At 32.8% G+C, this 23,863-nt stretch overlaps 1 protein-coding gene across 4 annotated transcripts in view; it reads right to left on the bottom strand.

The window, feature by feature from the left end:
• Nucleotides 1-23,863, bottom strand: part of LOC126833350 (potassium voltage-gated channel protein Shaw-like) — a 125,811-nt gene that overhangs the window by 46,415 nt on the left and 55,533 nt on the right. Inside the window, exons 3-4 of one of the 4 annotated variants that reach the window (XM_050564621.1) lie at nucleotides 11,972-12,045; nucleotides 1,387-1,507 (exon numbers count right to left, since the gene is read on the bottom strand). The gene's annotated coding sequence lies outside the window, so the exon portion shown is untranslated. Of the gene's footprint in view, nucleotides 1-1,386; nucleotides 1,508-7,109; nucleotides 7,225-11,971; nucleotides 12,046-23,863 lie in introns of those variants that run through there. The other 3 variants (XM_050564622.1, XM_050564620.1, XM_050564623.1) reach the window with 3 other exon arrangements.

Genomic DNA, 23,863 nt, shown 5'->3' with positions numbered 1-23,863 from the left:
CTAGACAGTTAAACCATGAGTTGGCCCTAGGTTAGGAACGAACGTCATCTTATAAAGATTACTATATTACACAACTTTAAACGTATATTCTCAACACAGTTAATGATAAGATGATGGATTTTTCTTTGGATTAAAATTATTCGGTGTATTATTAATGGACATTGTAGCCATAAAATGATATGTACTATAATATGGAAACGTTATTTTCGGCGGGCGGTATTTATCGATCATCGTTCTATATAATATGTTTGTATAGAATTTAAATTAGCAGCACAACGGTTGGATTTTATATATATATATATATCATACCCAAGTATACCGCAAAACCGAAACGCGGTCGCAAATAAATCAATTGCTCAATGGTACTCGCCGGATAATTAATGATTAGCGTTACGAATAGAGTGTTGTCGCGATTAACATATTTTGCGGTTACCCCAAAATGCCCGCACATTTTACATTCAACGTGCGAATTAACCGAAATAATTTATAGTGTATTCGTGTCTTGGTGGCGGCCTTTTGGCGTCATACAATTTGACTGTAACCGTTGGAGTGCATGATAAGTGCAGTATAGAAGTCGTGTACGGCCATAAGTAATAGGAAAATAAACGGTGGGAAATCCGTGAAAAGTCCGATTTAAATATCTTTGGAAGACTGCAAGACTTTGGATGGAGTCAAAATTTGAAGAAGAAAAAAAATCAATAACCGCTCTGAAAATTGCCCGTTTTCGAACACCCTGTATGTGTTGTTATACACCGTGATTACAAAGCGGTAAAAATTGAAAGTGTCACCGTCAACAAGCTCAGAACTGTCAAACTGAAAGTCCAAAAAACAGAAATAACACTGTGGTTTTGAAAGAACGGACAAAACAATGACCACTCGACCGGGAACACGACATAACCACTTAAAAACGCTTGTGCCTTATCGCTAAAGAGCCTTGACCAACAGAAAACAGAAAACACACTCAAGAAACCAACTTCACCACAACAGGCCCTCGACGAAGAGAACACTGCAAAAGTAATCCGTTCGTTTTCCCATAAAACTTGTGAAAACACTATTGTTGTACGATGCCGGTATGTATTGTACGGGTTAGGTTAGTCTCCCATACAATAAAACAATTTACGAACCTTACATAAGCCGATGTTAAACGGATGTGGAATTATTAACGATGCGATGTCATGACCTCGATGGAAATTCCTGAAATAGTCTTCCACTTAAACACGTTACGCAAGTTTTGAAAATCGGTGTACACTTTTGTTAAAAATATTTCATAACCAACAAAATCAATTTCCTCGTATATAATATTCATGATATTCATGCGGCCAAAATGATTGGATCAGTTTACTCATTTATATTGCACAAAAATAGTATAGTAATAGCAATATGTACCAGCCATTAGAGTCCTAGAATAGTCCTTGTATTGTGTTCAGTATAATTTCCATTGCAAAGACTAAAACGCCCAACAATTTCAGACCTCAATTATTTTGACGGTCACGCTTGCTTTGCCCGACTGTAAAAACAAAAAAATTAATGGCGACACAATCCAAAGAGGTAGTTATGCTAGTGTAAACAAAATATAAATTATTCTGTAATATTTCCTGCAAAAAATCATCTCATAAATTGGTAGGTCACTCAAAACTTTCACGCTTTCAATTTGACAAAAGTGTGAGACTTTGGCTGGTCCAATTTGGATTTTGCCTGCAAAAAGATAAGGAATTGTTGGAGACCGATTTTCATTTAAAAATTCAGCCCGTTGTAATTAAATAAAATAAATAACATAACATAGAAAAGTAGCCTGACGAATCGTAGTCACATCCTACAGAATTTGAATCTGACCATCATTATAAGTAGTCAAAATTTTGACAGGCTTTTGGGGTATTGAAACAGGCCAATTTCAATGGGATAATCTTCATTATTATTAGTTTTTTTTTTTTTTTGCAAAGAGTCATAAAAACATTTTTTATTGTGTAAGTGCAACGACGAACGAGTTGGTATAATACATTTCGGATTTGAAATTTTAGGGAACTTTTTTTTTTTCTTTCTATTTTACCTAAATTATATATAATATTGTCAACGAATGGGCTTATAGTTAATTAATTGATGGGTTCGTGATTTGTGATTTCCAATAGGCAACTTCGAATAGATGATTCAATGTTTGTTTTCCGGGTAATGCGTTAACAGACGTAGCTCATTTTGAAAACCATTAATATGATTGAACCCCGACAGGCCGGGGAGGGTTGAAAGCTTAGGGCTACGATACGGATTAGAGTAAGTTCCCGGCAATGGCATTTTAGGGGATCGATTTCCCGTCTAGTATTATGTTCTATCCGGCTAAAAGTCATAAAATAAATATGACCAAAAAAATATAATAATAATTGGTTATATTGTTTTTTTATTAATAGGAAACTTTCTAAAAAATACAATTTCCGGCTACTCTATTATCTGGACTGCGGCAAAGTATTTATACTTTATAGGTTATTATTCCAAAGGCAGGTTCGAGGCGAATAGATTATACACACAAATGACCCTTCTTGCAAACGAAACAAAGTCAAGCGGTTTGCTTTACAAACGTACCGTATTTGTATATTAGTTATTATTCATCTGCTCTTTGTGTGTAGAAACAATATCAAATGTTATTTGTAAAAAAAGTCTAACATTCATAAGCTCCGTAAATAATAAAAATGTAGTAAAATGTAAAACATTTTTTTTTTAAAGATACTATTCTCCGCCAGTGTAGTTTTTTTATTTTTCCAACGTTAGCCTTTGGCCCCGTGCCTGTAGTGGTTATGAGTTAATTTGACATTGGCAGTCGTTGCATCCAATATAGATCCTAATTGGGTTCTTTCTCATCGAATACTATGCAATAAAACAATATTATAAAACCCATGTAGTCTGTTTGCACACGAGCCAGATCAACCGCCGTAGCCGTTTGTCTTAGGGCCTACGTTATTTGCTCCTAAGCCGGATTATGTACAATGTTTATTGAATAATCTGCAACCGGTGGTTTATTTATAGTCTAGTCACAGGCACAAATGTATCTACTACATGTTATACATGAATGTATTGTGTCCACACGATAGGTTTATATATGCACATTGTGGCCGTTGTGTGAAATAAAAATCACACACAGCCGACAGAACAGTATACTATGGAAATTGTTAAGACTAACCCTGTTTGTTGTGACATATTCCCGTGTTCTTTCTAGTCACTTATTTCATTTGCAAATTCTGTAATCAACTATCCTGTAAACTATCTGTATTTTTTGTATTTTATTCGTATTCCTTCGGTGTCGGACAGAGTCGGTTATCTGGGGCGAAACGATTTCCAGTAAAATGTATTACCATTAATGGCCTATGACAGATGTATTGTGCACATTTCCATTTGCCACGTGCGCGTTTTACCAGCGTAGACACTTCAATCCGACACACACACATATATACAAAGGACAAATAGCTCACACTTGAATGTTGACGGTGACGGAACTATTTAACCGATTTCCATTAGCCGACACACAAGAGGTCGCCAACGTGTCGATACATCACTACACGGACTGACGCTCTTTTCTTATTTTATTTTTTTTTTTTTGCACCGGAAGAAGACACAACGTGCGCCGTTTTTATATGTTATCAATCACTGCGAGACAGGACAATCGGACGAGATTATCCGAGGGTAAAAAGAACAGCAAAAAAAAAAAAAAAACCTAAAGAAAAATGTATCGGACCAGACAAAAGCGCAGGCCCCCGGCCGAACAAGAACAACGTTTAACGGCGCTTTGTACCCGAATCGATTATAATGTTCCAATAGTTAGTGTTTATGTTAGGTTTTTTTTATAGGTAAATTAAAAAACTCCACCCCTCCTCTTCTTACTCCTCCGGAATTGAGAAAAACGCCGAAAAATTAAAAAGGAATTAAGACTCAAACGTTTTGACTTTTAATTATTATAGTATCTACACTGATTATTGTCCAACGATTAGCTGTCATCGACCGCTGTTGATAATCGAGGCGCTCAGAAGCCAAACCGACTATTAACTCTATAAAATGAAATTTTTCAGGACAGGCAGTCAAAGTTATTTGAAACAATGTATGTAAATACAATATTTCCAACGTACTTAGCGCATTCTAGTGGTGACAAATTCAACTATGGAGTTATTTATCTTGGCCACTGAAAATTATACACTTTTGTAATATCAAAAATGCTATTATTCGCAACATGAAATAAAGTTTCAATGTTAATTTTATTTGTTTTGTTGGGCTGTCAGATATAATTACATTTTGTTGAATACTTTGACAATTATTATTAATGATATTTAAATATCTCATTGTTAATATCATACTTTATAAATTACAAATTTTGGTAATTCCATTATCTCTCGAGTACGGTATATATTTTTTCAGTAAATGTCAAAATATTGTAAGAGATGGTCCAATTGTAAAATAGTATAGTACCTACTTGTACATGGTATTTATTTGTCTTTTCAAATAGAGCACAGGGAAAAGTTTGTATTAATTCCAAGATTAAACGTTATCGCCGAAGAACAGAAAAACGAGATTTACAGAATTGTATTATAAAATCGTTGTAAGACCTATTTTTTTTTTATCTCTTAGAATACTACTTAGACTTGTCAAACTTTCGAGTTAAGACCTGAGTCGTATTAAAGACTATTGACTTATCTGGTGTTAATGAACAAAAATTAATAAATCTCATTTCCTAAAATTATAGAACGGATAGCAAAAAGTATGTACATATATTATATACTTTGCTACTCACAAAATGTAATTTAATTTTCAATAGCGTTGCCTATAAAAAAATTAGAATCATAAAAAAATTAGACTGATGTAGTTAACATATTGGTAATTGCAAGTATGGTGTCTATTGAAATGTATAGGACAAGTTGATTGTTAGATTATACACAATAGCATTAACAACAATATCCTATGTGCATAAATTATGGCTTTTTGAAGTCGAACAACTTCAAAAGTGAAACGCTTTGCCTCTATCCGTGTAATGCTAATAGTAGTTAAGTACATAAAGATGATTATAATATCCTCTGTGCTGTAACTACACATAATATTATATACATATATAATATACTTCTGCGCAGTAGCGGTCTGAGCTGAATTAATCATTCTGAACTTATGAAGCTTTATATTAACCTACTAGCAAAACGCAAGATTTTTCCATAACGGTGCCTGATTTTTTTCTATAAGTTGTAAACATAGTTTCTTATTATTTATCTAGGTACCCCATTTTGTTTAATTCACACCTATGACTTGTAAATCCGCTTCTTAGTGTGGCAATTTTATAGATCAGAAATCAAAAAAGAAGTGCTAAAATACTTCATCCGACTAAAGATTAAAAAAAAAAAAAATTACACTAAAAAATGTGAAGTTTTTCAACTTAAAATTGCGGCGCATTTTAACTTTTTAAAAAATAAACTTATTAAATACTACTTTATTTTCATAAGTATTATATATAATTTATCACTTTCTCAATATTTTATCTTTTACCAATTTTTTCAATTTTGCATCTTATATCTTATTACTTATCTAATAATCACTAATCTCTTATCTCTAATCACTGATATCTTATATTTAACTGAAAGTGAAAGTGTAACGCGAAAATAGCGTATAAATGTGTTTAATCTTCTATCACTTGTCTCCTACCCCTAAACCTTATCAATTAACTCTTGTCTCTGATCACTTTACTCTTATCATTTATCTCATATCACTTATCTATTGGCTCTCGTTCCTAATCTTTTATCTCTAACTGCAAGTGAAAGTGTAACGCGAAAACGACATGAAATTTCTCGTATTCAGCCCAATAACAAATCCACGTTAAAATTAATAATATTAGACTCGTTTTCCGAATTAAACGCTCTATTTATTCAGTTCAAATCAAATCAAATGCATCGTTGTATTCGCATACCCTTAACGTTAGCCATTTCCTTGGCACGATCCGGTCGCCTTAATTATTGAGACGAAACTATATTGTCGTTTTTTGGAAAGATTGAACAAGGCTTTGTTGTTACTGTTTCCGGCGACCATAAACGACAGTGTTGAACGTCATTGAACTCTTGCTGCCGCGTAACCCCATTTATCGGGCTGTACAAAACATATAAGATATATATATATATATATATATTACCTGTATTAATAATTTATCGTCTGAACTTTGCGTGGCTCCGAAAGGAACGACGAATTGCTGCTATCGTCCAAGTCGAGCAGGAGGAGAACGTGGTCCCTTTTCGCCCCTTTGAAATCAAACCTTGCTTGTCAGACGCACGCCTACTCTGGCGAAATCCCCGAAACAAATATCGAAACACTACCCCCATATTATGTAACTTCGAATACACACAAAAACACTCTTATAGATTTTATTTGCAATACTTAAACTTGTAGCACGAGTTTTCCCGAGAAAACTTACTTGGCGATATTATAACAGCTCTGGGCCGGCTGTGTCTACGCAACCGTCCACAGATCTTCCCACTGCCAATTCACACAGTTCTCTGTGTCTGTGCATTTTGCAGTTTCAGGAAATTAAGGCACACCGCGCTTCAATATTGTCATGTCGTATTTTATACCAGAACGTTCCGAGAAACGTAAAAAAACGGTTTATTTGATTTTTAAAAATCAATTTTTATATTAAGGGGGGTGGGAAAATACACAACCCGTTGCAAACAATGTTCTGTTCGTTTGTTTTACATGAAATGAGGCGCTCAGATGCCAAACCGATTAACTGCACTTTATCGCGAATAATAGCATAGTTGGGAAATCAATGTACTACTGCTGCAAGAACCGAGCCAACTTTGATCTTAAATTCATATCTTTACTTAAGTCATAGCAGACGAACGGATTGAAGAAAATTCAAAAATTCAAACGTTAAATTTCCCATCAAACTTGTTGTCTACATATTTATGAAATTAACAACTTATGTTTCCACTCGAAAAAGCCGGTGTTCATACTTGTGTTTTACGTTTAAGAGATGAAGGTGAAAATGTTCCAAGTATTGAAAAATACAGAAAATAAGTGTATGAATACCAGTATCAGGTGAATCACTCTCTATATATTATTAATTAGATATAAAATTGTTGTTCTTATAAATACGTACGTACCGATTCGGCGTCGCGACTTGTGTCTGAAGTAAGGTAATATATTTTTTTTTAATGATAAAAGTTTTAGTTAAAAAAACTTGCTCCACGTTTGTCGGATAGTGCGGACACACTGCGGACCGCCGCCCGAGAAATCACATACTGCACACGCCGTAAGAATGTATGGTAATAACATCTCTATACTAATATATGTACAAAAAATATATATATATACATAGATATGTTTTTTTTTCATTTTGCACGAATACACCATGGCGGCTGTCGATGATGATTATTTTTAGATGATATATTTTTCAGTTTGCCGGGTCTATTAAGATTTTTTTTACGATCCAGTCGGTGGTCTACGCGGCGGCGAAATGGCGGCAATGTAAAAAATAAACAGATATATAAATTATAAAATCGTAAAATAAAAAAATAAACACCAAACGGTAATCGAATAAAACCACACACACACACACACGCCAGGCATGTCATAAAATACAGCAACAACAGCTGTTGTTGGCCGCCACCGAAGTCTCGCGTTTTTATTATTATCACCGTCATAGTAATAATATTTAAGTACTCTGAAAACGGCGAACATCATATACAATCGTGTTGTCGATGAAGAGCAATCGTAAAAAACAGAAAAAATATTACTAATAGATAAGTTGAAAGGCTCGTGACGGACTGAAAGAAATGTTAGAACGCAATAGGTCCCAATAGGGCCATTATTATTATTATTTTTTTTTTAAGTCTTCTGCCGGCTTTGACAGCGAGACCTAGGTCGGAGCTGTTGATTAGAATGATAGATTTGACCAGAATGGATAGTTTGACGGTGGAGGTATAGGACCCTGGTACTTTTTGGTACTATCTAATATCGAATGTATTATCTCTAATCTCTTATTTCACCTCCAGCATCCAGCTAGATCATCTCATAACCCTTTTCTCCCTCTTCTAGCCTCTAGCGTCCAGCTGAGCCATCTCTTATCTCTAATCCATTATCTCTATAACTGAAATATATTTTCGGTGACGTTCAGCGTAACAACGTTCACGGATTATACACTCATATGCGATAAGTTTATTGGAAATAGAGATTGAAGAAACTAATAATGCAAACGCTAAGACTTGAAAATAAATTTGTCTACATATTTATGGAACACATTCTGGTTGAAAACACATTTTTTTTTTAATCAATTTTTTTTATTAATGGACATCCACTATTTACGAAGCTCGACCGAAACGTAAACAGCTCTCTTGGCAACGCGATAAAATTTATTTAACAACACAAATCTATTAACGACTACTCGAATAACACATTAGTTTATTGTTTGTAGAGCGAAAAAAAATATTGCTCAATATTGCGCTGTCCCACGCAAAACGGCATTATTGTCTAAACGTTTTGTTGAGATTTGGTGGAAAATATATTTTGTGCCAGACGACAAAACCGTAAAGCGGCGAACAGTTTCCAAATCGGCTAATCTTAGCACATAGAATTGAAACACATTTTGTGAACAGCTTTTGTTGTTTTGTCAATGGTATTTATTGTTTTTTTCTATGATTTATAAAATATATGGCGGAGTTACCGTCATATAATCATCACCTAACCTAACATTTCTATGATTTATCAAATGTATACAAAAAAATCTACGACCATTATGTGACGGATTATTTAGTATTATAATTTATATCTATTCACAACAAATAATAATAATACATAGATTACAGATAAAACATTATAAAACGGTGTAGTCTTAAGATGTTGTCCTGGTTTTATCATCATGTTATTATCACCTAACTTGACATTTTTTAGAATTTTGCATGGATAAGTAACGTAGCATTTTTACATTCCACGAAATTGGAACACAAAATGGCTGCCTCATAGGTCGGGACATTTTTCAATCTGAATTAGCGTTCCATATATTGAGTTCAGTGCTATAAAATGATTAAATATAGTATCATGAGAGACAATTATTTAAGATAAAAAAAATGTATATTTACCTAGTTATTATCTAGAATTAAAATAATGAAGATGTCTAATTTCTATATTTAATTTTTCTTACAAAAGATTTTATAAGTTTTTGTAGGAAATATTTTGCGTATTTCTTATATTTTCTCAAAGAAATCATAATTTTTGATTTTTTAGAAGAAAAAATCAGTGTGTTTTATTGATTTAAAGAACATTGTTCTCTTGCTTGCTAACCGTCGTTTTAACCTTATTTGTTTTGGCAAAAAATTATGTTGCCACTAGTTCATGGCGATGAAAACTTTTAACTTAAAACGGCAGCGTACACGGTTGTGTAATGTAATTGTGTTTTCACATAAACGAGGTAAAAGTTTAAATTGGGCTAAACAGTGGAGTTAATACAAAAACGTTACAACTTGGTTACTTAGTTGTTTGTTATCAACTTAAAAATAGCAACATTAGCTGTGTCTAAAGTTTCTAATCAACAGACGGCGGACTACAGCCATCCGTACGAGTAAGACTTTTGATTATATTATGTTTTTGTTTTTATTTCAAATAAATCACAACAACGCAAATGTATTTAATAGTTTTAACGCTCTTGTTAATTATTATTTTAATTTATATTTATTAAACGCGCTTTTAAATCGTATTAAGGTATAATTATTGTGATCTATACACGACCATATCAAACACTTTGGACATTTTTAAAAATTAAATCGCATTGTGGTAGTACTTTTGGATTCTAACCTAACTAAACCTTACCTTCACCCACGCCTGAAAGTGTACCTTATAAAGGCAAAAGTAGACAATGTTCACCTCTTTTTTCCTACAAACCTTCCAAAATTGTTTGAGGTACTCTCCGGGTAATGTACCTACTTCAGGCGCATTCCCTTGATTTCCTATCTTCGAATTGATCTAAGAAATTTGTAATATTTTTAATATTACTTTCTTGCACATCCTTTCAAGATAGGATAGCGATACCGGCGAAAAATTTCTACATAGATTTGATAGTCTTTGAGTCATTGAAATCATTGAAGTGAGTGAAATCGAGTAGGAATGTTGATTGAAAGCACCTACAAGGTATGGGTTACGGTGTTAGCATATGAAATAAGGAAGCCATCCGTTTACTGTCGAGAAAAAAAAAATGAAATACCGTTAAACTTTTTTCCTCGGGTACTCGAATGATACTTGTATCGAGCAATAGGACGCGACAGACTATGATTTGCTTCTGTCAGAATGTGTAAATCGCAAATTGCCGTACCTACCCTTCATAATATGATAGTGTATATTGCATTTTGTCGACTGGGCTACATTTGGCTGTTCACGACCATAATGTCCATCTATGGCCATCTGGCTTACTTCGGTCGCTACCCGAAGTGTAATGAAATCACGCATTGCCTTCGTGCGTATGGATCCGTCTCCCCGATCGTTCAATTTAAAACGTGACCGTCGGTTTTTATCTCTAATTTTACTATCCTAGACACACTTTCTTTCTATCTATATTTGTTTTCGGCTTTATTTATTTTACTACAAGCTGCTAACAGAGTTGTGCAAGTTCTTATTCGAATAATTAAACGAATAGAAATTGATTCGATTGGAAAATGTATTTGATTTTTTTTTCTTCAATTTATTCAATTGAAAAATTATTGAAAAAAGCACTTTTTAAATGATATTTTTAAAAAATGATTCGAATAAATTGGGAAATAATTATTTGAATAAGTTTTATTCGAATAAATTAAAAAAATTATTCAGATAAATTGAGAAATAATTATTCGTACAACGTTTTATTCGAATGAATTGAAAGCAAATTATTTGAATAAATTGTTATTTGAATAAATTGAGAAATAATTATTCGAATAACGTTTTATTCGAATAAATTGAAAGCAAATTATTTGAATAAATTGAGAAATAATTATTCGAATAATGTGTTATCTAGATGTAATTTAGATAACGTTTTATTCGAATAATGCACAACTCTGGCTGTGCTGTGAATCCAGACCGTTGCAGTTTAGTCGTGTCGGTGGTGGAATTCGAGGAACTATCATTGTTATGACTGTGCGAGACTGATTTCCAAATGTGGAAATCCCACAAGAAAACCGTAATTATTATTAGATTGTTTTCAAAGGTGGATTTCAACGGTTGTCGCGGGAGATTAGTCAAATGATATTCCATAAGTAGAGTTAAATATTTTCGATTATTTTATTTTTATTTTTTCAATAACTGTGTTGTTTTTTTTTATACGAAAACGTTGATTGATACAAAGTTAAAAGCGAGAAAAAATAAATGATTTTTCTCGCGGCCACAATGACTGTTATCAGCTCTTGAGGCCGAGGTTTACTTTAAAGAACATTAGTAAAAGTGATTTTTTTTTTTTTTGATGGATATTTCCACTTTGGTTTATTACCGTTTTCTATGAATTATCATACTGGCGCTATTGTAATAATTATTTATCGTTCGAGTTGTATATTATATTTAATGTAATATGATAACATAAATTTATCCATCACTACTACAAAATACAAAGCCGTTACTTTGCATGTTTTGTAGTCTGATTTGGTTTATTTTGTTCACTTTCAAAAGTCGGTGATCTTTTGAATTACATTTTTCCACACACATTATTCGAGTAATAATTTTCCAAATTATTCGAAAAAAAAAAGTGTTCGAATAAATTTTACTTGAAGAATGTGTCACTTAGATGTGTGCACAACTCTCCACACAACACAAACCTTTATTGATGTCTTGCTATATTTATGTATACTTATTCAAAAGTGTTTATTTTTTTAACAGTTAATGTACTCTACATTATTAATTATGTACGGACTACTCTCGACGGACACCGAACCGCCATACTTAATAATTTAAAGAACCTAATGGAAGCCACTCGTGAATAATTGTGATTTTAAAAACGTTAAATTTTATTTACCTAAGCGGAAAATTCCAAGTCGGTCAGTAGTATGCCGTCCGTTTTATTTTTTCCACGCCGGGTTGTTTCGGGTTCTGAAAAAATATAATAAAAATAATTGAATTAGTTGAAAAAAAAAAGTAAACGTGGTCAACTGCGAAACAGTTTAACGGAATAGTAATATATATATATATATTTTTTTTTATTAAATATTCACACATACAATTTTGCAGGCTTTGTAGATTAATTTAATTAAACAAAACGTTTTATTACATTTTGTAATTTTTTTTTCAGCCTTTGTTTTAACAATATCGCAATTCGAAAATATTAATCAATTTTCAATAAAAAAAAAAAAAAAAAATACATTTTCCACGTTGTCGTTGCCTCGTGTTGTGTGTGTAATATTTTTTACTGGTATTTTATTCCAGGTGTTTTATATTGTTTTTTTTTTTTTTTTGTTAGAGTTGAATTTTTACGGGTTGGTCGATATTACCCGAATCGGTAATTGAATCTAATAATTTTTTTTTTTTTTTTACAATTCTCTCTCTAAACAACAGTCCTATCTAAATAATTAATGTAGTGGATGTTTGTCAATGCGATGCCATTGAAAACAACGCCCACTACCGCAAAACTCTAATCTGATGGTTTTAATTTAACGGCCCTAAACTGTCTAAACCGTTGACGCCTTGAATATTTTATTTTATACCTAGAAAATTATTTTTCATAAAATTACACTTCTTTTAGTTGACAAATAGACAGGATAACAGGAGAGTCTGTACTGATAGATAGTGGACCATTTAATAAATGTATACCTAGCATCCTTCTACGGTCAGCTGAGAAAACTAAATCAAGGTGATTCGCAACAGAAGCGTAGTCATGTGGAGGACATGGATTATGCAAAAAACTTACTCTGGACTTTCTCGAGCTGAAGCAAACCATTGGCGGTGTGTGGGTTCCAAGTTATTGAAGCGTACTGAAAAATAGGTCGAACTAGGGTGCAAAACAATGTCTTAACCGAGCTTTTTAGGGTAAAATCTTTGGCTAATCCCATAATAAACCCAAAAACTTTGAAAGCTTTACAACAAATCATATCAACGTGGGGGCTGGGATCGAAAGAACTGCTGAGCTTAAAGCCAAGATCGACGGGACGTAACCATCGGCACACAGGAGTTCAGAGTCCAAGAGATGAATACGGATATATTATTTGGGGAATCGGCTCCAATTGAATGTCATAATTGAATTTTAAATCAAATCTAATTAATCATTAGATTAGATTCATAGATTCATAGATTAGAAAAAGACATTAGAGATAAAAATGGAGATAATGGATTAGAGATGATAGAGTTTGGGGGGATTATGGAGGTAAATTAATAGAGATAATGGATTAGAGATAAGACACTAGAGGTACTAGATTGCTGGACATATCCATGTATTGATGTATCTGCAAGAAGTGTGGATAGTTTTGTAATAATATAACATGAGGACATTTGTTTTCCACAAGAAACAATAACAAATTGCAATTATTTTAAGGGTATTTTATCGAACCGCCGGTATTTGAATCATTTGCATAACGACTTCTTTATGGCCACAATATTCCCGTGTGTATAAGGTATTTGAAAAATTCGGAAAACCAAAAAAATGTCTCAAAGAATTTCCAGCGAAAAAGCTTTCCCGAATTCCTGGTACAAATGTCTATTAAACATCGTGTCATTCCTTCGACGTTTCCAAGATCAAAGACCTCTGAAATATAATACTTAATATCCGAGCAAAACAAATATTTGTACATTTTACAAGACGTGGTTCTCTTATTGCAATAAACTCTTCTCGTTTTTGAATCACGTTTTTTTTTATTATTATTATTTTTATATGAGACAACGCACGTTTGAAATACAATTCTGTCAAAATACTTATATCTAATATAAGCACTCATGGCCGTGCGGAAACGGCTTTAAGTCGAACTCTGCCATTGCGAAGCGCATAAATCATATTAAAATTTTTTTTTTTTTACTGCGAGTATTCCATGTACTTTATAAAACTATATTTTTTACATATACATCTATACTGCTAATTATAAAGTTTACAAAAAAAAAAAAACAGTCGTTGTGACCCGCAGTAGTTGTAGGAATAAAAAATAATAAACTCATTTCTAAAACTTTTCCATCAATCACAATAATTCTGTACCTGTCGCAGGGGAAATAAAAAACTCACATGCACCTTTATTTAAAAAAAAAAAATCGTTCATTCCCAGCGAACATGGCTTCAAAATATTTTAATACTATATTTCGGTGAAAAATTATTATATTATTTCATCACAGCCGGATTTCATTTACCGGATGATCAATTTTGTAGGTTTTCTTCGTGGAAACGTTTGAACGGGATTCGTTAAATAATCCGTTATCATATTCCAGAGCGATATTATCATTTGAAACGTAGATAGACAATATATTTTAGGGATAAAGTAGTTTTGATAAATTTCGATCATGTCAATCATAACAATCAAAGATCAATATTGGTCGTAACTCGATTCTATAACAATTTACGAAAAGAAACCCAATCATTTTTCGTTAATTAACCGAGTGTTTATCACATAATATTAGCAATCTATAATCGTTTTTACTATTTTATTGGGTATACTATTCGCTTTTAAATCTTTGGATCATTTTGGCTTGTGCGATGAGATTTGGGAGTCATCGCCGTTCCCACATCAGCTTTGGCCACAGCAGAAATTTGTTTTTACTTGCCAAAATAAAACATGTCGAAAAGTTCTCGGTAAGGCGCTTTGTGTAAGTAACAACTTGTTTATCCTTCATTGTACAGCTTGCAGCTATTGTGTACCGGGTACACTATGGTGTTCTCGAAATTGTCGGTTACCGCACTTAAGATTCAAAAGCGTTTTTACTGTAACAGCATGTAGTTGGCGGGGCCGTTTCGAACTTAATGCCATTGTGGGTTTAGTGTTTCTGGGGAAAATGTCGTCATAGTCTTAAGTTTTAGCGGTGACTTGCGGAAGCAAGAAGAATTTCCCGGTAGTTCGGCAGCCAATGAAGGGCTTTCATTGTTACCAACAAACGGTCGACCTTTAATGGCGGCAGTTAAACCCAATCTGTAAACGAGCCAATATAACAAGCACGGTTTTGTTGCAGTCTTGTCGGTTAGGTTCTTAAGCTCGGTGTCTCCAATAAAACCGTTATCAAGTATGTGCAATAGGTCTGACAGAGCTCAGAAGGTGTTTACAACGGTGTGAGTATATGTTCGTTTTACAAAACTGAAGCCACTGAACCGATTTCTTCATGTAGCAAGCATATAGATAAAAAATCGTGCCTGCAACTTACTCCAATTGACAATGTATAAGTTTCACCCCTTTCACTTCCAAATCAAGACAAACGCCTAAGTATACAAATATTCTTAACCCTTCCGCCCAAGAGGAGTGGTCAGTTTTTCTAAATTTTGTTTTTTCACATGCAACTCTTTAAGACTTAAGGTCTGGAAATCAGAATGAAGGCAAGTCCAGAGTTCTCCATATCTAGACTATATAACATGTACACAATATGCAAGTTTTTCAAATATCGGTAGTCAAACAGTCTGTTTTCTATTTACTTGTCCACCACAATATTAAAGATGCAATTTTAAACACTTCTTTGCCTTCACAACCCATTTCAACTATATTATTAATATTCCTGTCATCTAAAGATTCACTTCGGAACGTTATTTTGAAAGTCACCCAAATAACAGCTGATGTTTAAATGCCGAATTGGCGATTTGAACAAAACTAATTAGTCCAACGGCAGAGACACTAGCAGTTGTTGGTTTTTTTTTATTATCAAATGACTGGGTTAACCGAATAACAGCTCAATACGGCGTAGTCAGATACATAAGCTCGGACAACAGTGCGCTTTGATAGAATTGCCTTAATTAATATTGTCCTAGTTCCGAATCCATTAGTAGCCCCATTGGTCCCCTTCGGCAAACTTCTAACTTCCAGCAAGCCATCTAACTTGCGCAGCCAGGTGTGACGCGTTTTGGTTTCTGCGCAAGTACGTTCTCTCGCGGTACGGTAACGTTTTTGAATAAAATACATTATTTATAAGCTTTATAGCGTTCAAATGTTCCCTGTAGTGTACAGTTCGTCTCACATATTGTAATCCACACAATAGGCTCTAATAGTTGTATACACCATACAAATGTACGGAATAATATATTATTATATAGTGCTTGCGGTCAGGCTGGCATTTAATGGCCCGTTGGAAAATGAAAACAAAGCAAAACCCGACACAGTTTTTTTTTTTTTTTGTATGGAAAAAACCGAGTTCACTGAAAGTGAAATAGCGCGTGTTAGAACAACAAGACAAATCGATAACGATTGGATACGAGGAAGTGTCCGTACAAACTACATAATATATAATACAGATTCGGACCGTGTAGGGAAAAGAGGGAAACAAAAAAAAAATCTGCGGTAGCCTTTGCAGCGATAAAAATATAATAAAAGATTCGACCCGATTGATTTTTCTAAGTGTAGGGCAAAATAAAAATATCACTGAGTAGTCGAAAAATGTAAGTGGATGAAAAATAAGTAAAAATAAATAACAAGAATTGGTTTATCTCTCGGTTCTTTGGTGTGCACCGGTGAACGCATCGCGCTGACAGGGTAAAAACGTCGAATAGCCATTAGTACTCGAACCTATTGTTGTGTGATAAACAAGGCAATTATTGTTACACTGTATAAATGGGGGTTTCTGTTGACAAATCGAAAACGGTGTTCGTCCGACGGATATCCGCCGGACGGGATGCTTTGTCGACGAGGCTGATTAATATTGTACCTAATTATTACAGTTTAAATTAGTTTTAAATTTACTCAGTGGCTGCTTGCATGCACGACGGGTCCGTATGACCCTAACGGTTTTATTTGTATGAAGTACATGTCGCACTTCTAAAGTACCAGGGTCCTATGTTGAGTTTGCTATGCATTGCTCAGCAGCTGTTGTGGATGATAATTTATATGAGTCACATACCGTCAAAACAGTTTAACCTATTAACAAGATTGTGAGTTCATAAAAACGTTATGAAAACTAAATTTGTATAGAATAATATAAAAGGCCAAACTTGCCCAAACACACCGCGCTAGAATGTTATTTTGTTAAGAAAAAGTACTAGGGGTCTGTGCATGAAATGTGTGTATACTGTTCTAGAACCCTGGTACCCATATTTATGTCGATGGCGGTGTTTATGTCCATTACATCTTTATCATCTTTATGTCGATTACATAAAGTCGTAACACTAATTTCAGAATGACACCCAGCCCAAAAACATATCCATGTTAAAAAACAATAAAATAAATCTAGCACAGCGGAGAGGTCACGGCGAGCATAAGACACATTTATTTGTGAAAGTAAAATACATTATACCATAAGAGGGGTTTTCATTGATTGAAAAACAATTGCGCAATTATTGGAAATCTAATTGAACTAAATATGTTAGTTTGTTTGCAACTGAGTGAGTAAAGTTAGACTTTGAAAAGCATGTAAACTTATTGAGTGTTTTCACAATTTTGAAGGGATGAACTTTTCGAATTGTTTGCTCAGTGACATTTTTATATTAAAATATTCTTCCTACTTGAAGGAATCGGTTCAGCGGTCTGGAAAATACCGTGGATTTAGACACAAAAAATAAAAGACATTATTTCACCTCTACACGGAAAAACATAGAATAATGGATATGTTTCCCTCTCCCCTCCATGACCTTTCCCACGGTTCTCAAATCCCCTTCTTTCCTCCCGTCTCTGATCTAATCAATATCTATCTTCTCCGTCATTTTAACCAAAACCTTGCCTGACGTTACCTATTTAATCCAAATCTAACCCGAATCTAACGGATCTCTTATCAACTGTCTCTTATTCTCAAATCACTATTCTCCTATCAGGAGCTGTTATCAGATGTTTTTTTTCCCCACAGATATTTATAATAAACTAATAGATTGTCAACTATTGATAAGAATGGAAATCGATGTCCACCATTTTTGTGGGATTTATGTGTGTACAAAATATTATATAGATATATGTGTGATTTTGTGTTGTCAACTTAACTTATAAATATTACAAAAATATTTTCTTTTGATAAAGTTGTAACTCCCACAAAGATGGCGGGAAATGGTAATCTCAATTATCTCTATTGGGAGTATGTACCTACACCAATCAATATAGTTTATTATACATATATTTGTGCTTTTTACTATTTTCTTATTAACTGTCTCTTATCAGGAGCCATTATTAGCTGTCGCAGTGATAAGGTTATCACTGTTTTCTCATCATGAATCTTTAATCAGATGTTTCCCATCACTGTGTTCCTATCAAACACATCCATGTTACAACATATCGTTGTAAAAAACAATACCTTCTCAAGTTCTCATCGAAGCTGAAATAATTATATTTATATATATATTCTATGTTAGGTAATAAGCAACGGCAAATAATCAAGTCTTTGTCCGATAGAAAAACGTAGAATGATTTTGGGCGGAACAATGAACTTTTGGATTATCCGGAAAACAATTATTTATATGGACAAAAGAAACGGTGCACAGCACACCGTTCGGTTTTCTAAAAGTTCCCGGAAAAACGTCTCGTGAGATTTTCCGGTCATTATATAATAATATATTATTGTGTAGTTTAAAAAAAAAGGCAAAAAAATCAAGAACAAAATCAAAACTAGTAAGAAACATGAAAGAAAATAATAATAATAAACTAAGAAAAAAACGCAGACCATTAGAGTGCGGATCGACAAAAACACAAGCCGTTATAGTAGGAATTTCCTCGTTGGAAACCGCGAAAAGCTCTAAACATAAATAAATATAATATATATATATATATATATATATATATATATATATATATATATATATATAGTATATATATATATATATATAAATAGACATATTTTACATGCAGACACAAACCCCTGTGGAAATCCATTAAGCGCCGAATCTGCACTTGAATAATATGCTAGCCGGCAAATAGCCTGTTGGCCATAAAAATAAATAACAAAATAAATAACTCGAGTAATGTATAACGTTTTATTGATAATTTTTTTTTGGAAAGTTACTTAATTTTCCTAAATATCCAAGTACATTATAGTGTACAGGGTGATAATTGTTTTTAGAGTTTTTAAAAGTTTTAAGTATCATACACAAATAAAACTACACTCCACTATTCCTGCCGTCCTAAATAATTTTAATCTCTAATAACTTTACGAGTAATTAAGCAAATTATTCTTATATTGAAAATTGTAAGTCTTAAAACTACACCTAAAAACCCGAAATAAAAATTATATACTTGTTTTGGCTTCCCGTAAGAGTTCCACCGCGAGACGGTGACTTTTTATTTAGCTCTGTTATATACATATACAGGGTGATCCGAATAGCGTAAGACACTAGTTTTCGCGGAAAACATTCATATTTAAAAAAAAAAATGTTTCTATTTTTTATGGTTCATATTTTACTTTATTTTTCAACATTTAGAATATTTTTATCTTCAAACCTTATATTACGTAAAACAATTATTGCATTTGGTATTTTAAATATGGGAACGTATATTTTTAATTTCATAAATCTGTAGACAAAATTTTTAAAAAAATGTTAGCGTTTGAATTTCTAATTTTCATCAATCGGTTCCCTACTTATTACGTGGTGTAAGGACTTGAAATTTTGTTACATATTCATTTGAGATTTCAACACAGGTAGCATATTACTTTCTATTAAATAATATTATCGACCCCGTCTTCCGTTGGTAAAACCGATCACCAGATAATAATAATACTCCTTACTTTTTTTTTATAATATACTGTTATTTATGTCTGATTATCGGTGACAGTATTACCGATAGGGGATCAGTATTATTATTTAATGGCAAATAGAAATGCCACTGTTTTATTTAACCCAACAAAATATATTGATTTTCAATTCAAATCTTTATAACGTCATAGCAAACGAACAGATAGTTGAAAATTAGAAATTCAAACGCTAAAATTGTTTTAAAAATGCTATCTACAGATTTATGAAATTAAAAACATACGTTCCCATTTAAAAAACCAAATACGATACGTCTTGTTTTACATACAAGGATTGAAGATAAAAATATTCTTATTATTGAAAAATGTAGTAACATGTGTACCTAAAAGTTTAGGGAAAAAGAAATTCTCAAAATATTCATATTTTCAGGGAAAATGAGTGTCTTACGCTAGTTGCATCGCCCTGTATAATTTATACAGAGTGTTCCAGCATGTAAGGTAAGTACTAGGTGATTGGACATCTGTGGGACCTCCATATAAGCCCTCCGTTTTCATTTTTTCGATGTGTCAAAAATTGAAGGTTTGGACAGTTGAGTAAAAAAATAATGAACTAAAAAAACAAAAAATGAATCCATGTTATTCAGTGCAAAATGCTCACCTTAAAAGAGGGGTCATATCGTTTTCAGTCTTTTTCAGCCCCTAACTCTTCCTTTATTATTTATTTCTTACCTCTAGTCTCTAATCATTTATCTCTTATCACTAATCATTTATTCCTTATCTCTTGTTTCTAATTATTTATCTTTAATCTCTTATCCCCTATCGCCTTTAGCCCCTATCTCTTATCATTTATCTCTAATCTCTCATTATATTTATCTCTTACCAATTATTCCTTATCAATTATGTCTTAGCATTTATCTTTTATCACTTATCATTTATTTCTGGTCCTAATCATTTTTCTCTTTTCATTTTTTGAGTTAGGGGCCTAAAGGGACTGAAAATGATGTGACCCCTCTTTTAAGGTGAGATTTTTGCACTGAATAACAGGGCATAATATTTTTTTTTTAAGTCATTATTTTTTTAATTAACTGTCGAAATCTTCAAATTTTTACTTATCGAAAAAATGAAAACGGGGGGCTTATTTGGGGGTCCCCAGATGTCCAATCACTTAGTACTTACCTTTCATGCTGGAACACCCTGTATATATTTTTTCTTACAGCCCATGCAAATACACTCATCTCCCACCTCTGTTGACTATTTTCGTATTGCCTTTTTCCAAATGATTCGTGTATGTATGTAATGTAGGTAATGGCTGTATTGCGTTTCGACATTCGAGAAAAATGCATTTTTGCGTGCCGTTTTTTTTTTCTTTTCCATTGAATTCTCTCCTCACTTGGCCGTTATAATAATATACATACATAATAACATTATATACCACCAGCCGGGTAAGCGCATTTTTATTCGATTGGTTTTTTTAATATCGAAATCGTTGACGGAGACGTTCGCTCTGAAACGTTAAACGCGAGACATTTAACAATCAATGTCTTATACTACACAAATCCAATAGCATAAAAACAAATGTCGTTTCGAAATTTCAATTCAAATTAAATATTATGCGCGCTATTGTGATTAGGTTCAACAGTCGTCGCCCTATTCGAATATTTACTTGTACCACTTTAGTTCCAGATTCGTTTTACTACATGACAAGTTATCAAATAATTAAAATGCACAGGCGGTGATCCCTTTAACGTCCTACCCCAGGTTACTTTAAATAATATTTGAATTTTTTAATTTTTGTTCATGTTATATTAACTACACTATTAGACAACACTCAAATGTGTTTACCTTTTCTAGTATTTTCCAGGGTTTTATCGACATTTGAAACTTAATAGGCGACAAAACATAATGCTATTTAATTGACTTTTTAAATTAAGAATAATATTCCGAACATTTTGACCGGTCCATAACCAGTTTAGGATAATTATTACTTTTTGTATATTATAATATTTTATACTTATTCTAATAAATTTAAATGTAATGATTGTTAAAAAAACGGCTGTCGACCAGTCGGAGTTTTAGAACGTTATTTGAACATAATTTAAAAGGAGTATAATTTTTTTTAAATGTAATAAAACTTAGTATCTAACTTTTCCTACTATTATGTTTTCATCGCCCGTTTGCCGTTGAAGGTTCAGCGCCATAAAAATATGTACAGAAGACTATTACAGATAGGACTGATTAATATAATATTTTATGGCTCCATGTTTTATCACTGATAATTCAGAACGGAAATTTATTCATATTGTTAATACTTGTAAAATATTATATGAGGCAATTTGTATATATTTTTTTAATAAAGGTACATTTTTACACCAATAAATTAGACAATTGTTTTTTTTTTTCAGGAAATTAGTGTAAATAAATAACCATTCGGTTTAGTGTATTGTTACATGCAATTGTGATAAATTACACAAATTAAGAATTTTAATGTAAATTTCACTCCAAACGGTTTGGGCAAAAACCGATTTGAGGAACACAATAATACTATGTCGATTGCTATTGGACATTTAAATGTTACCTACCATCGAAAACAGCTCATGTACTCATCAAACAAATATGTTATACCTAAATATTATATATTATAATTTTCCATCATTCAACATCAGAATAATGTTATCCGTTTAATTTTTATACACAAAAATATTTCAGGTCCAAAACAACCGTAACGTGGAATTTTTTAATAATCTTGTATAGGTATAAAAATAATATTATGTTTCCTTTTGTAGGCACTGATATACACAGTATAATATATTTTACAAGGTCGTTATAGCTCAACATATGAAATCCGTTTCTCCCCCCGACATTATTTACTCTATTACCGGGTTAAACGGTAAAACAAACAATAATGGATTTCGTTGGTTTTTTTATTTTTATTTTCAATCTAGACGTCTATTGACGGAGCAAACTGTATATATGATTTTTTTAGACAATATTATTATTGTATAGTAGGCGGTAAAAAACAATTTTCAACATGTACACTGTCAGGGGACTGCCGCCGGTCCTGTAAATAGTGTTTAGACGGCCAAGGCAGTTCGGTAGTTTGTTGTACTTAAGGGAGAGAAAACGGATTTTTTTCGCTTGGCCGTCCGACAGTGTACAAACGAGTGGTTTTTTTTATTATTTTTTTTTTTCTAACAAAACATCTCGAAACCAACATTCTCGGCGTGCCCTAGCTACCTGAACGTAATGCACTTAACCCGACCGTTGTTTTGGGGTTTTTTTTTTTTAGTTTTACCAATGCTTTTAATTTACTCCTCCTTCGTGCATCCGGGAAATGGGGTTTTATAATTGTCCCACTGAAAATAACATACATGTTAGTGATACAGGGTGATTTTTGCTGTCGTGGGCCAGTCAATATCTCACAGAGTTCAATATTAATTATTGAATTAAACACTGTGCAAAAAAAAAAGAAATTCAATATTGAGAGGTTCGTGATAAAAGAATCACCCTGTACAATTAAGTATTTCATCAAATCCGGTGTTACCTGAAATTTGGAACACCCCGTATAACCGAACAGTGTCGTCAAACCGGATGTGAAGACTCATCGTCAACACGTGTTTTCTACAAACTTTATAAAAAGTTTTGCAATGGACTTGACGGCCATTTTAATGAATTTTGCTCATTTTTTAACATTTACTAACCTAACCTAACCTCCCTAATATAAATATCCTTGGAGCTATTTACATTTTTAATGCCAAGTATATTATACACCACATTCACCACAATCGCTTAATATGGACTTACTGAATAGACTGTAAATATATTTTCTGATAAAAAAAAAAAGAAGAAAATAAAGTGGTTTTACTGACTTTGCGCTATGACTAGTATCCAAAAAGTTATTGCCTTTTGATTGTTACTTTTTGTGGTTAAGAGATTTTTTTTTTTTAAATTATATTCCTATTGGAAGTGTCACTAATGAGTGGTTTCTTCCATCAAAATGTATTCATGTAATTTATCTCTACTTTTATCATATATGCTTATTGTGCTCATTGTACAGATTGTATATTTCTGATGTAAAAAAAAAAAATTATATTTTTCCAAGTAGAAAATTGTTAATTACCTTCATCCCTTATACGTAAAA

The sequence above is a fragment of the Adelges cooleyi genome, unplaced genomic scaffold (genome assembly GCF_023614345.1).
Source record: "Adelges cooleyi isolate 19-005CV unplaced genomic scaffold, UGA_ACOO_1.1 ACOO_flye_CR_arks_rails_tigmint_CR_PRNA_2, whole genome shotgun sequence".
In the NCBI taxonomy this organism is placed as follows: domain Eukaryota; kingdom Metazoa; phylum Arthropoda; class Insecta; order Hemiptera; family Adelgidae; genus Adelges; species Adelges cooleyi.
This window is presented reverse-complemented; position numbering and strand designations above follow the sequence as displayed.